Raw genomic sequence first — 13,382 nt, 5'->3', positions numbered from 1 at the left:
CCCTTTGGTCCTGTCCATCACATTCCTTCCCTATTTTATCTTCCTTATCTTTCTAACCTCTTTTTTTTTTTTTTAATTTATTTATTTAATTTTATGAGTTTCTCACGCATGGCCTTTCTTCTTGTCTTTCACTCATAGTGTTCTTCCACCAGCTAACCCACAGTCTCCAGCAGCATTCTCACCCAAAAGATAACAGGACACACCCTCATCTTTTAGACAGGAAACCAGCAGGCCCCCAGGCAATCCTTCTGCATGGAGAAAATCCTTAACTGGCACTGAGCCACTAAATCAACATATATGGCATAGTTTTTTTCTTGCCCATGGAATACAGGATATGTCTGGAAAATAAATGTCCTCACTGGATGACCCTAGTGCAGTATCAGCTGCACTGAACAACCTTGCAGACAGCAAACCAGCCATGAGTTAGCACAGTCCTGATGTTAACCTAAATTACACTGGCCATCAGGATACAGCTAGGGGATTTAGAATGGGTAAGCATGCATAAATATACTGTCTTCAGTATATTCTGTTTCCAAAAGCATTTCTTTCTCCCTGCACGTGGCCAGCACCACGGAGTTCACTGGTCAGGTACATGGCTCTGCTCCCTAAAAAAAGTTCTGCTCCTCCTGTCCATGACTTAAACTGGCAGGATATTCTGTTATTGAGCACAGTCTCCAGGAAATCACCTATCAGGTCAAGGTTTCCTGTTTCTGCTGAGCTCTTGTTTAGACAGAAGTCAAGTCTACAATATCCCCAGCAAGGCAGAGAAGCAGCACGTATGTGGCTACAGTGAAGGAATAGAAGTCAGAGAGAACCAAAAAAGGTCTAACACCCAGCAACAAATCAAGCTGTCCTATACACAGACTGGATCTATTGTACTGCCAAATCCGTACTTAGTCCTAAAGTGACTGAGTCCTAAAGTGACATATCCACATATCCCTTTGTAAGGGAGAGCAACAACAACAAATTTCTGAAATTTCAGGATCTATTTATACTTTTCTACAACATTCACCACTCTCACCTGGGATTATGTTAGGTCAAATCAGCTTGCTACTATATTGCTTCACAGTGTCATACTTATTTTTCTTTTCTTTTTTGATCTCTCAGGCATAAACATGAAGCATTCCTAATACCACTGGTAAAAAAATAATCTAAAAATAAAACAGAAATACAAGTTCACATTGAGATAATTTTATTCCAGCTAGAGAACCAATACACCGAGTCATGTGGCATGCACCTGTAGCTCACTCTCTTTCCTGTCTTTTACAGATATTAGGCTTTGGTAGTAAACACAAATCCCACACTTTCTCAGGGTAGTATGGGGGTGAAATAGCCTGTGGGTATTGACAGCAGCCAGGCAGGGATGTGCATGTCAGCACCAGCTGTTCTCTGCAAAGAATGCGTGTTATCATGCTAAACAGGATGCATCTTTTCCACATTAGGCTGGTAAAGCTTTGCAACTTTGTCAACCTTTTTAACATTCAACAAATTCTTTTAAACATATGACTTTTAGTAAGTTAATCCATTCATTGTCTGGAACTGTGCAAAGTGACATAAAAGCACAATGAAGCCTAATTAAACTTGTTCTGTGAAAGCTAATTTGTCAAACCCAGCAGCATAGTTCATAGATAAATGCTAATATTTGAAAGTCAAATTAAAGTTGAAAAGGTTTGTAATAACAGTTAATTAACTCTTGTTTTGTTTTCCTCTCACAAACTTGAACCAGCTGAAATATTGCTCAGTTCATCTTTAACATTTTGGACCACAAAGATAAAATTCAAAGCTTTGAGATAAGCCTTTGATGTTGGTATTCTCTACAGATTATATATTATTTTAAGATCTCTTTGTTTAAAAATTCATTTTTATTATCCCTGCATGAAATGCATGGCAATTCCCCAAATAACTAACCATCAGGGCAATTAACATCTTCGATCGACACCATATTCCTGATAATTAATACAGACTTTGTACCTCCCCTGTGATAGCTGCAAGGGTTTGATTTTTCAGAGCAACTGTTCATTTACAGAATCAGTTTCATCCTAATGAAAATGGATTGTGAAACTTTAATGAACAAGACTTTGCTGTCATAATAATAAAGACTTTGAAACAACATGAAGACCTACATAACAAGCATCTCATGATACTGGTGTTGCTACATTATCAAACCAATTAAGCCATACAATGAATATTAACACCAGTGTTTTTCAAAACTATATGACACTAGATAAACTCATAAAAATGAGCATAATTCTGCTTTGACGACTTTTGACATTATAGCTTAATAAACTAGCATCTGTAGAGCAAGATGGCTTCATGGGCCCTCCTCCCTTTGGCTTAGCAAAGGTAAGCAAAAATCTGGAAATCCAATTTACATACAGTGCCAGTATGTTTGCTATGGAAGGCAATGGATCGCCCTCTATCTCTGTGTGCCTCTGCCATGGGAGGAAGTATTTGTAAAAGCAAATGAGTACAAAATAGATCTGCCAAGAACACAGTCTCTGGTATGCAGGTAAGCGCCTACACACCACTATCTTGCGAGATAATTCATCTATTAACAGGTGGGCTATCTTGAGGAAAAGTTTGCTGTTTCAAAATTAATCTTGGGTGGCCTTGCCACGAACCTCCTTTCAGCAAAGAGTTGAGTACTTTTTGGTCAAGTAATAAAAAAGTGACCTGCTGCAGGGCGGGCTGTCAGGCCAGGGCAGGGCCAGGAAGGGGCAGGCCCTCAGAGGGCGCCTCCTGCCCTGCCTCTCCTCAACACAGGGAGCCACTCGAGCGTAGCCCGGCGTCGGAGGTGCCTGCAGGCTAGCTCGGCCAGGTCTCGCCGGGTGCTTGTCTGGGCACACCTCGTACCTATCGCTACGGACCCGGCTGGTCCGCGGGTCTGTGCTGGGCCCCGCCCTCCCTATTGGGCCGGCGGGGCCTCCCGGCCTGGCAGCGCCGCGCTCCCGCCTCGCCCCGAAGCGCTGACTGACCGCCTCCCGGCCCTGGGGCAGGCCGCCAGCTCCTAACCTGACACAAACCCTTCCGAGAGCACCCCCTTCAGGGGCTCGTTTAGCTTAAAAACGAGCAAACGAACAGAACAGTAACAAAAAGAAACTAACTCGATGAAAACGAAAATAATTTCGAGGAGGGAGCATTAAATTTTTCATCTGCTAAACCAAGCTTTTAGTGTTTTTACACTGCCCATCTCGACCGCTAAGCAGGGTTCCCTGGAAAGTTCAGAAAGGAATTCTGCTCCACCTTTAGTTCCTGGATGAAAAGTCTTTCAAAGTTGTAATCTAAGCTATAATGCACTCTTAGCTGTCATTTGGCTAAATCCCCTCTAACAGGGAAACGGCTGATAGTTCCCACTAAAAAAAATGGTGCATGGGAGGGAGGGGATAGAATCATTAATAAATGAATGGGATGATTTTTAAAAAGAATAATTTGCTCAATCAAGAATAATTTGAACAGCATCTAAGTAGTCATGGAAAATCATAAACTATTACCCTATATAGTGCTCTGTTGACTGTTAAATGTCTCCTTTTTCACACCACTGGCCTGAATGAATAACTTGGCAGCACAAAATTAGCCAGGTGGCAAAATGTGCTTGTGTCAGCTATTGGCCAAACAAAACAGCAAACAGCAAAGCTCCTTTTGCAATGTCACATTAACCCCCTCAACACCAGGGTGTGTGTTTTTCTATCTGCTATGTAGAAGCACCTGGGAGCAGGCCAAAAGGGACCTGTTGCTCTGTGCAGCCCAGGAGCCCCTGCTCTTGCTCTGCTTGTCCCAGTGCAATTTGAGGGATAATAGAATCATTAAGGTTGGAAAAAACGTCCAAGATCATCTGGTCCTACCTCAAGGTCATCACCATACTGCCAATGTCACCCACTAAACCATGTCCCTAGGCAACAGGTCCAACCTTTCCTTGAACACCCCCAGGGACGGTGATGCGACCACTTCCCTGGGCAACCCGTCCCAGTGCCTGACTACTCTTTCTGAGAAGAAATGTCTCCTAATTTCTAGCTTAAACCTCCTCTGGTGCTATTTGAGGCCATTACCTCTAGTCCTATTACTAGTTACCTGTCAGAAGAGGCCAACCCCCAGCTCCCCACAACTTCCTTTCAGGTAGTTGCAGAGAACAACCCCAGTTCCCTCAGCCGCTCCCCATAGGACTTGTGTTCCAGGCCCTTCACCAGCTTCATAGCCCTTCTCTGGACATGTTCCAGGGCCTCAATGTCCTTCTTGTACTGAGGGGCCCAAAACTGAACACAGTACTCGAGATGCAGCCTCACCAGAGCATAGCACAGGGCCACCTCCCAAGGGATCACCTCCCTGGTCCTCTGGCTACACTATTCCTGATACAAGCCAGGATGCCGTTGGCCTTCTTGGCCACCTGGGCACACTGCCAGCTCATGTTCAGGCAAGCATCAGTCAGCACACCCAGATCCTTTTCCTCTGCACAGCTTTCAAGCCACACTCCCCAGGTCCTGTAGCACTGCATGGGGTCATTGTGTCCAAAGTGCAGGATCCAACACTTAGCCATGTTGAACCTCATCCCATTGGCCTCTGCCCATCGACCCATCCTGTCCAGGTCCCTCTACATGGTCTTCCTACCCTCTGGCAGATTGACACTTCCCCCCATCTAGGTGTCATCTGCAAACTTACTGAGGGTGCTCTCAATTCCCTCATCCAAATCATCAATAAAGATATTAAAGAGGGTGGGCCCCAACAGCGACCCCTAGGGTACACCACTGGTGACCAGTCACCAGCTGGATTTCACTCTGTTCAATACTACTCTCTGGGCCCGGCCGTCCAGCCAGTTTTTAACCCAGCAAAAAGTGTTAATGGCTATGGTTGTTTCCATACGTGACATCTGATATTATACGGAACAAACTGTTCTTTAACATCTGTTCAGAAAAAAATGTATTTTCAGATTTTCCTTAACAGAGGGGATTTTATGTACAACATCCTTTTACCTTATTACAGTCGTCTCTTCATGTTATCAGAGTACTTACCATTTTTTCTGTTTTCATATTCCTGTTATCTTATGTTTATCTTCAGCTTCCAAGAGACCTTTGGGAAAGGGATGTAAAGAACATGAAGCAGGAAGCCAAATGTTAGAGGACTAAACCTAACCATATTATTATCCTAGTAGCTTAGAGAAGATTACTTCAGGAATTAATCTGGAGTTTTAGTTACATAGCATTACTAGAATTTTATATATGGCAAAAGGCAGCTCATCTCATCGATATCAGTGGGATCCTTTTGATGGATTTCACAGAACTTAGCAAGAGCAACCAATGACCTTTTTCATTCTAGAGATCAATATAGGGGAACAAAATATATTTTTATAATTAGCAGCCTTTCCCAGCTATAGAAACTCACCTTCCCATTGCACAGTTAATAGTAGATCCCCTTAAGTTAAGACCGGGCCTGTTTTTTGTTAACAGAGCATTTATTTAACCTTAGTCTGCAATATTTCCCTGAAGTACTATGGAATTTTATTAAGAAAATAAAGGTGGTATTTCATAATTAAGTTGCTGGTTTAATATTTTTTTTACATGAGACATGTTTTACTGATAAAACTGACCATGTCATTCAGTGTAAACTTAAAGCAGAAAGGGGTCGGTTATTGGCAGCTGTACTTTATACAAAGGCCATTTATAGTTTTTTTTGGTCCATAACATATATACCTCATAATTCAGATTCACTCTGCTTCCGAAAATGATTGTACCCATTGTACACATTGTACCTAGCCAAGGATGATGTCCTGTTCTTATCCAAGCAGCCTCTTTTCCACAGAATTGTTTCACATGCCCTAGGCAAAAGACATGAGTGAATATTTTCCATTAAAAACAGCAGTGGTAGGAGGAGGGAATCACCAGTACTGTAAGTTAATGAGATGGGGGGCTTTAAATACACTTAATAAACAGTCACTTAGGCTGAGCATAATAAGTCATGGAAATTTATAAACTATTACCCACTATAGTACTTCATTGACTATTAAACATCTATTTTTCACACCACAAGCCTGAATGAATAGCTTGGCACGAAAAAAAAATTGGCCAGGTGGCAAAACGTGCTCAGTACAGCCCATGTCAGATATTGGCCAAACAAAATAGTCCAATGGAAGCTGATTTTGAAAAGTCTCTTTAACCCTTGATAGCATATGGTGAAGTTTTCAGGATCAAACACGCTAATACTCCTTGGAAGAGTAATATGCATTAACGCTACACATGCGTATTAATGTTTATAAATACCTTAAGTGTGGGAGACAGAGGGATTTGGCCAACCTCTGTTTAGTGGTTTGTGGGGACAGGACAAGGGGCAATGGCCACAAATTGGATCACAGGAAGTTCCGCACCAACATGCGAAAGAACTTCATGGTGAGGGTGACGGAGCACTGGAACAGGCTGCCCAGGGAGGTTGTGGAGTCTCCTTCTCTGGAGATATTTAAGACCTGTATGGATGCCTACCTGGGCAACCTGCTCTAGGGAACCTGCTTTGGCAGGGTGGTTGGACCCAATGATCTCTTGAGGTCCCTTCCAACCCCTACAATTCTGTGATTCTCTGTGATTCTGTATTAAATATGGTGCTTCTGTCTATCCCACACACTTGTCCTCTCTAAAACGCATATCAGTGATCACCATTTCTGCTGATGGTCACAGACCAGGGACAGAAAATCTGTCTCTCACCTGAGGTGACGTTACGCAGTTCCTTGCAGACTTTTAATGCTGGATTTTGGGCCATGCGCTAATTTGGGAGCCTTGGTCACCCTTAATTAAAAACAAACAAACAGACAAAAAAAACTCTGGGGACAAGTGGGGGAAGTTCCAGACCAGTTAAACACAGTGTTCCCTAATCTCTTTTCGATGAGGGAAAGGACTTGTTTTATCTTTGTTCTGGTGTAGAGGTACGGGTTTATCCTTGGATTTAAAACTGTGGCATGTCTGGAGTTACATAAGACAAGGAATGGCTGTGAGCAAATACCTGATGTTGGTTACTTGGCCTCGTATTAACACCTGCTAATCTCTGTGGAGAAACCAAAAAAAAAAAAAAAAATGCAGATGTCTAGTAGTTCTTCAAGCTTCAGCCATCCTCAGGCTGTTCATGCATTGTAGGGTATCTCATGCCTGGCTGAAGAGCCCCTGTATAACAAAGGGTGACAAGCTAAAATTGGTAGCAGATACAACGTTGTAAACTATTCAAAATCTAGATGAAAAATTAGACTTTTGCACTGTATCTAACCTTTCATCATCCTTTGTGGTTTCAGTTAGACACAACAGCACAAAGATAGTAACCTTGTTTTCTATTATGTCCTCATATCTGTCAGAGCAAAGGATGTATCATTTTGATTCATCTCCTTTTCCTAGCCTCACGTGTTTTTTCCTTTCTCCCATCCAATATTGTAATTCTGTCTCCAGTATACTCATCCCCTCTCTCTCTGTGGAAATTTGGAGGCATTTTACCAGGTTACACAAAGAGAATTACCCCTATCTGTTGCTGATACCATCCATCACTAAAAATTCAACTGTGCACCACAAAGCAGGTTACACCTCCTGCCACAAGCTGACTCGACCGTGCTCCCGTGTGCCACTACAGGGCCGAAAATCATTGTTAGAAGAAAGATCTAGCCTCCAGCTTCTAGTCCTTCTGTAATATCTGATTCATCCACTTTTTGGGTCCCTATTGAATACTCCCATCTAGAAATGTCCCCCTGCCATCTACTGCTGGAGAGGTGGTACAGATATACCACTGAAAGCACATCTGGCGCAGCTGTCTCAAGCACTAATGATGTGCTTGGAACAAAGGGCTGTATGGGTGGGAAAGAAGGGTTTACAGTTGTGTTAGTGCCTGTTCACATCAGTCTAACTGGCATAAAGGGGGCCAATGGGGCAACATTGAATTGAGCCCAACATACATAGCCAAATGAAACTGCTGAAGGAATGTGTGTAGGTATAAAAAAAAAAATCCAATTACCACGGCTGGAATTAGGCCAGAACACCTTCACTAACACCTCTATTCACAAAAAAAAAAAAAAAATCCTTAATGACCACAAAATGATCACAGACTGTTTTACATCTTTTACAAAAGCCAGCATATTCAGAAGCATTACATTCCTCAGAGCTAGATGGATAAAGAGGGAAATATGTCATTGATTCCCACCCCCCCCCCCCCCCCCCCCCCAAGAAATTCATGATAGTGTTTGCATAATTTCAACAGTACAGAGATTTTCAAAAAAGAGAATCAGGCCTGTTTAACCTGGAAGCTAATAGTATTAAAATGCTAAGGTGTCTCACTCACTGCTTTCTTTTGCAGAGGCAATCAGGATCTGCTTCTTTTCAACCAGTACACATAAAAAGCCTCTTAACTGTGTAGACTGTTATCCAAAGCGGAATGGAAACAATGAGCCTCTCTGAAGGTACCTTGTAACTTCATTGCAATGGGGCAATTACTGGTCTGTCCCAAAGCCCACTGAAGTCAATGGAAAGACTTTGTGGGTCTCACTACTACGTTTTACAGCAAGGTACGGACACACATATAGAAGACATGGCATTTTTCATTTCCACTTATGAAGAACAATCAGTTTATATGAATGCAAACTGCTTTTAAGGGTCATGTCTTAATATATTTTTTCTGATACATATCTTTCCATCTCAAAAATGTCCTATTTTATAGATGAACCATGCAACCTATTCATCTACCAGTTATGCTTTACGAAAACTTTGTTCTCCATTATTGACTACCATCTCTTATTAAACTTTTTTGTTCTGCAGTCAACCCTCTTGGTTGTCCAGGAGAGACTCACACTCAGAATACTTGGACTTGAATTACACAGAAACTCCGTGCTTACAGAATTGACAATAGCTCATAATGTACAAAACCACAATAAAGTAGCTAGCCACTGGATACTTAGCACTACATCATATATAAATATAAGACATCAAAAGTATGCTAAGCTCTCTTTGGTATACATGTATACATTTTCCCTACTGCATAGCACATTCATCATAGTACCTTCTAATTTTGTGTGAACAAAAGGGCATGATTAATGACAGCAGGTGGCACAACTGAAGGAGGTCTGAAGGAAATGGATATTTAGTGCTGTCTGTCGATGGGAGAGGTGGATATCACCAAGATGTTAAATGTTTTCTGAGAGAGCAAGAAAAGGATGTCTTTTTCAAGTAGGGAACAAAATCCACATGGAGTTCTGTAACTGCATGCCTACATAACACTTTAAAAGTCAACCTCAAGATATATCTCATTATTTCAATTAACAGGATCATTGAAATCTACCTCCTTCATGACAGATTTTCTATTCATAGTTTAAGAAGACAGAAAGACTTAGCTATATTGCAAGGAGAAAAAAATATTTTTTGAGGAAGAGGAAGCATAAAATTTACGTCTTGCTAACAAGTAGCATATGCTGCACCTTTATTCATCTTTTTTTTTTTTTTTCCACCAACTGTATGGTTTATTTATTAAGCAATACAAAACTGAGGTTTAAAATATAAGTATCTAGGGTCAGATTGTGATATGGATTAGACAGAAGTCTGTATTTACCTTCTCTTATTCATGCACAAAAACAGATATATATATTATCCCTTTCTCCATATTCCTACTTATTTGGTCCCTTGTCCTGTGAAGTTTGGATACACAGGATTAAGAAGGACTAACTTGCCTTTACTTACCCATCCTCTCCTCAATTGGCAAAGGAAGAGGGTTGAAGAGTTAGGAGATCCTCTTTTCCCCTCACACACTTGTTGGTCATCGCTTCTCATTAGGATTCAACATCTTGGTATGGTATATTCTTTTTCCCCAATAATTTGCTCATGACGTTGCCTGCTATAATCTCACCTTTACTTCACGTGAAAATTACCAAGTTGAAACTAAGAGAACAGCTCACATAGATCTACATATATTCCTCCGATTATTTTTTCAAAGAGACAGATATATTTCTTCTGTAAAACTTACAGTTGGCTTAACATAACTTGGAGCCTCTAGTGTTGCTCCAAAGTGCACTATTGATGAAGTTTGCTCTTTCCAAAATGTTATTTTTCACTGCCAAAGCACACACCAATCCTGTGCTCAGCTATGGAAACTTAATGAATGAATAGGGGCCATTCTGAACTCGAAGAATTTATTTTGTATTCTCTTTTACATTGGCCACTAATCTGAAACACTTCTACCACTTATACAGGCAATAAAAAATGACCCAAATTATTGCTGTCCATAGACCCTGCGGTGCTTAAATAAAACAAAGCAATATTACAGCCTACATGTTGAGAAGGAACACATAACCCTGCTTCACTTCCAAAGACGACTAGTATTTGTGCTTATGGTTTTTGGAGAGGAAGAGGGTTGTCATACCATGACATCATAAGGTTTATCATTAGGGTTACTGAACCTGTTCTCATTTCTAGACCTGTTGGGAAGAAAATCCAACGTTTAACAGCCTAGACTGACAGGAGAAGTAAGAAGCTCAAGGGTTTGTTACTTAACTGCTAACAGGGTAGCATCTTACCACTGCTCTGCTGGGGCCCCTGTGATGTATCTGAGCAAAGTAGTGGTGAATTTTTAAAACGAAGCCCCACTTAATTCCCTTTAGCCAAGGAAAGGTGCTCTGAAATGGAGGTTGTGCTTCGTATTTATCTACTACTATGCAATATTTTCTCATAGGGAAATCATTACTAGCACTGACCAGATATTCTTGGCTCTGGTAACATAATCTTTCTTATCCTTTATTTACTATAATCCTACAACCCTCTGAATTCTGAATTTCATCTCGCAAAAATGTAGAGGCTTTATTCAAGAGCTTCTTGAAGATGTTCGTGGTGTTGCTTTTTTTCCTTATTATACACCATTCGTTGCATCTACGGGACCTTGCTCTTTCAGCTACACAGCAGATCAATAAGATACCATTGTAGATGCAAACCGTGTACCCAAATGAGTTGATTTTGGCACCCAGATTGCTGATGAAATTTATGCTTCGTTAACAGATGCCTAATGTATATAATACACATATTTTAGAATTGACCTCAACCTAGCCAGGGAGGCTGGCTGACCCCATGAAAATACAGTTACCTAATGAGAGATTAGAGATTTTTGCTTATTGTATTTAGTATTTCTAGGAAATTATTGTGTCTGTGTAGCTGTGTCAGCCTTCTTGTTTAAACTATGTTTTAATGTTATTAGAGCTTGCAAGCTAAACTAGTGGAAAGGCAGGGAAAGGCAGCACAATTTCCTTTTAGATCAGAGCCAATGTTTCTCCAAAACCCTAGCAGGCTGGGTTTGCCATAAGATCAATGCAGCTGAACACTCCACCTGCAGAATGAGCTCACTGTCTGTGCATTACACTAGCCCTCTGCCAGTCCAAGTAGTAAGACTCCTGGGGTTGGTCTTGAACCTGCTACTCCCCACACTGGAGTGCTAAGCTTAGCTGCCAAGACACCAGGCCAGGTATTAAATGCATTCTTGTTTCTGGTACTTTCCAGCACTCAGAGGACCACATTAGAAAGCCCAGAAAACTTAATTGGAAAGCAAGGAGATTGCAGAACGCTTAAAGACCTTTTGCAGACAGGAAAATTATGAAAATAATAAAAATATTAGAAAAAGATTTAAAAAATCACCTTACCTTGTCTTTATAGAGGCATCAAAACAATTGTTCCTATTTGAAACAAGCAAACAAATGAATAAGGAATGAGTAAGCTCATCTTCATCCTTGTACCCCTGTATTAAATTCTATACGGCCTGCTCTCTTTGGCATTGTAAAGGCCATAGCTCTTGTGGAGAAGGGAACTTTACAAAATGCCATAGCTCAAATCCCCAGGTGCAGAAGCCCTGGGGTATGAATCCACCAAGGACCTCTGTTTTGATCTCACTCACGACTTTGGATGGGGCATGAGCTATTCTGTCAATACTTTGGAAACCACAGCTAAGGGCATGAGCACTGCTTTTAATTAATTGGAGTAAAACTAGTGAACAGGAAAGCGAGGTTCCCATAAAAGCAATTTGGCAGGAGAGTTTACCTCAGGTTTTATAGCTCTTGCAAGGGAAAAATGAAAAGCCCATTTGTGGTTTTCTAGTTGTGATTATTGGTAATAAAAACTCAAGCACCCTATGTTTGTCATTGTATAGATTGCATGCACGGGAAATAATACACAGTAGAACTCAACCACTGTATTGAGCCTCTCACAAGTTTCCCTAAAATGAAGATAGCAACAGGAAGCAACTGAAAGATTTTGAGATGCAGCAAGGAACTCAGAAGCATATAGGCACTAGGACACATTTTTGCAACACAACTGATCGATAAAAACAATTAGAAATTTACTACTTTCTGAATCAAATTCCTGTCTTTCATTTTTTTCACAAAACTTCTTCTTTTAACTATTTATTAGTTCTATTACAGGGCACTTCCCTATTAGGCTCCATACATTTTGCTAACTAAACTCTTGACAACAACAACAAACAAACAAAAAAACCCACCACCACCAACAACAAAAAAACACCTTCCATTTGTATTTGCTATCTTAAGAGAAATATTTCTATGCTATTTTAAGGTACGCTAAATATGACACTGCCTTCAAGCCAGTCATATAAATCAGGAAGAGTAAATAGCAGTCACATAAATTTGTATAACTTCACAGTTTACATTGGAACTACACTGATTTCTCTCTTATGAGATTTTTAAAACTTGTATTGTTGGGTATGGAGGTAGAGACTTCCAGTAAAAAATGATTTAGCATGTAAATAATGAACACTTGAAAAATCCATAACCCCTCACGAAGTACATCTACTACTGTAAACAGCAGTTCCAAGTTTTTTTTGTGCTTTAATTTGGAAGATTTCTCCATCTTGAACAAAATATTAATGAACAACAATTAATCTGATGGTTTTGACTGCTGCTGTTTTTGTTGCACTTTGATATACAACCCAGACACAATTTTCTTGTTGGTGGTTTCACAGTAAGGGAATTGATCTGAATCCAGACAAAGCCAAACGTGTCTCTGCACAGTCCTGCAATGTCAGTCCTCAGTGCAGAGGGCAGCAGGAACTTAGTCTGTTAACATTTAGGGTACTTTGAAAGAATATACACATTAATAAAGTTTTGCTGGTAGCCCTACCATTCATCAGTTTTCATTTGTTCAAGAACAACAAATTTGCTTTCCTGCTGATTTGGCTAGGAACGCAATGCCAAAGCTAGTAGTGTTTGCATATCATTTCAAGTAGTGGGGTGCTAAGGAATAATAAGCAAGGTCATTTACACAGTTTGGTCTGGAGCACCTGGTAAACCAAACTCATTTGAACACGAATAGATGATCTAACAGAAAAAAAAAAAAAAAAAAAGGTAACCACTGCTTTTAACCGATTTCATTGAGGTGAGGTTTTTGGAC

General features: G+C 40.7%; 1 long non-coding RNA gene across 1 annotated transcript; it reads right to left on the bottom strand.

Annotated features, from left to right (window-relative positions):
- Positions 1 to 2,748: 2,748 nt before the first annotated feature.
- Positions 2,749 to 6,991, bottom strand: LOC136790889 (uncharacterized). The gene is made up of 3 exons (XR_010831720.1): positions 6,684 to 6,991; positions 5,682 to 5,806; positions 2,749 to 5,061 (listed from the first exon to the last, which is right to left on the bottom strand). It is a non-coding gene; the product is annotated as an uncharacterized lncRNA (long non-coding RNA).
- Between the last annotated feature and the right edge of the window lie 6,391 nt (positions 6,992 to 13,382).

Source organism: Anser cygnoides, chromosome 5 (assembly GCF_040182565.1).
Source record: "Anser cygnoides isolate HZ-2024a breed goose chromosome 5, Taihu_goose_T2T_genome, whole genome shotgun sequence".
Classification (NCBI taxonomy): domain Eukaryota; kingdom Metazoa; phylum Chordata; class Aves; order Anseriformes; family Anatidae; genus Anser; species Anser cygnoides.
Note: the sequence above shows the minus strand (reverse complement) of the source record. Positions and strands in the feature narration are given on the sequence as shown.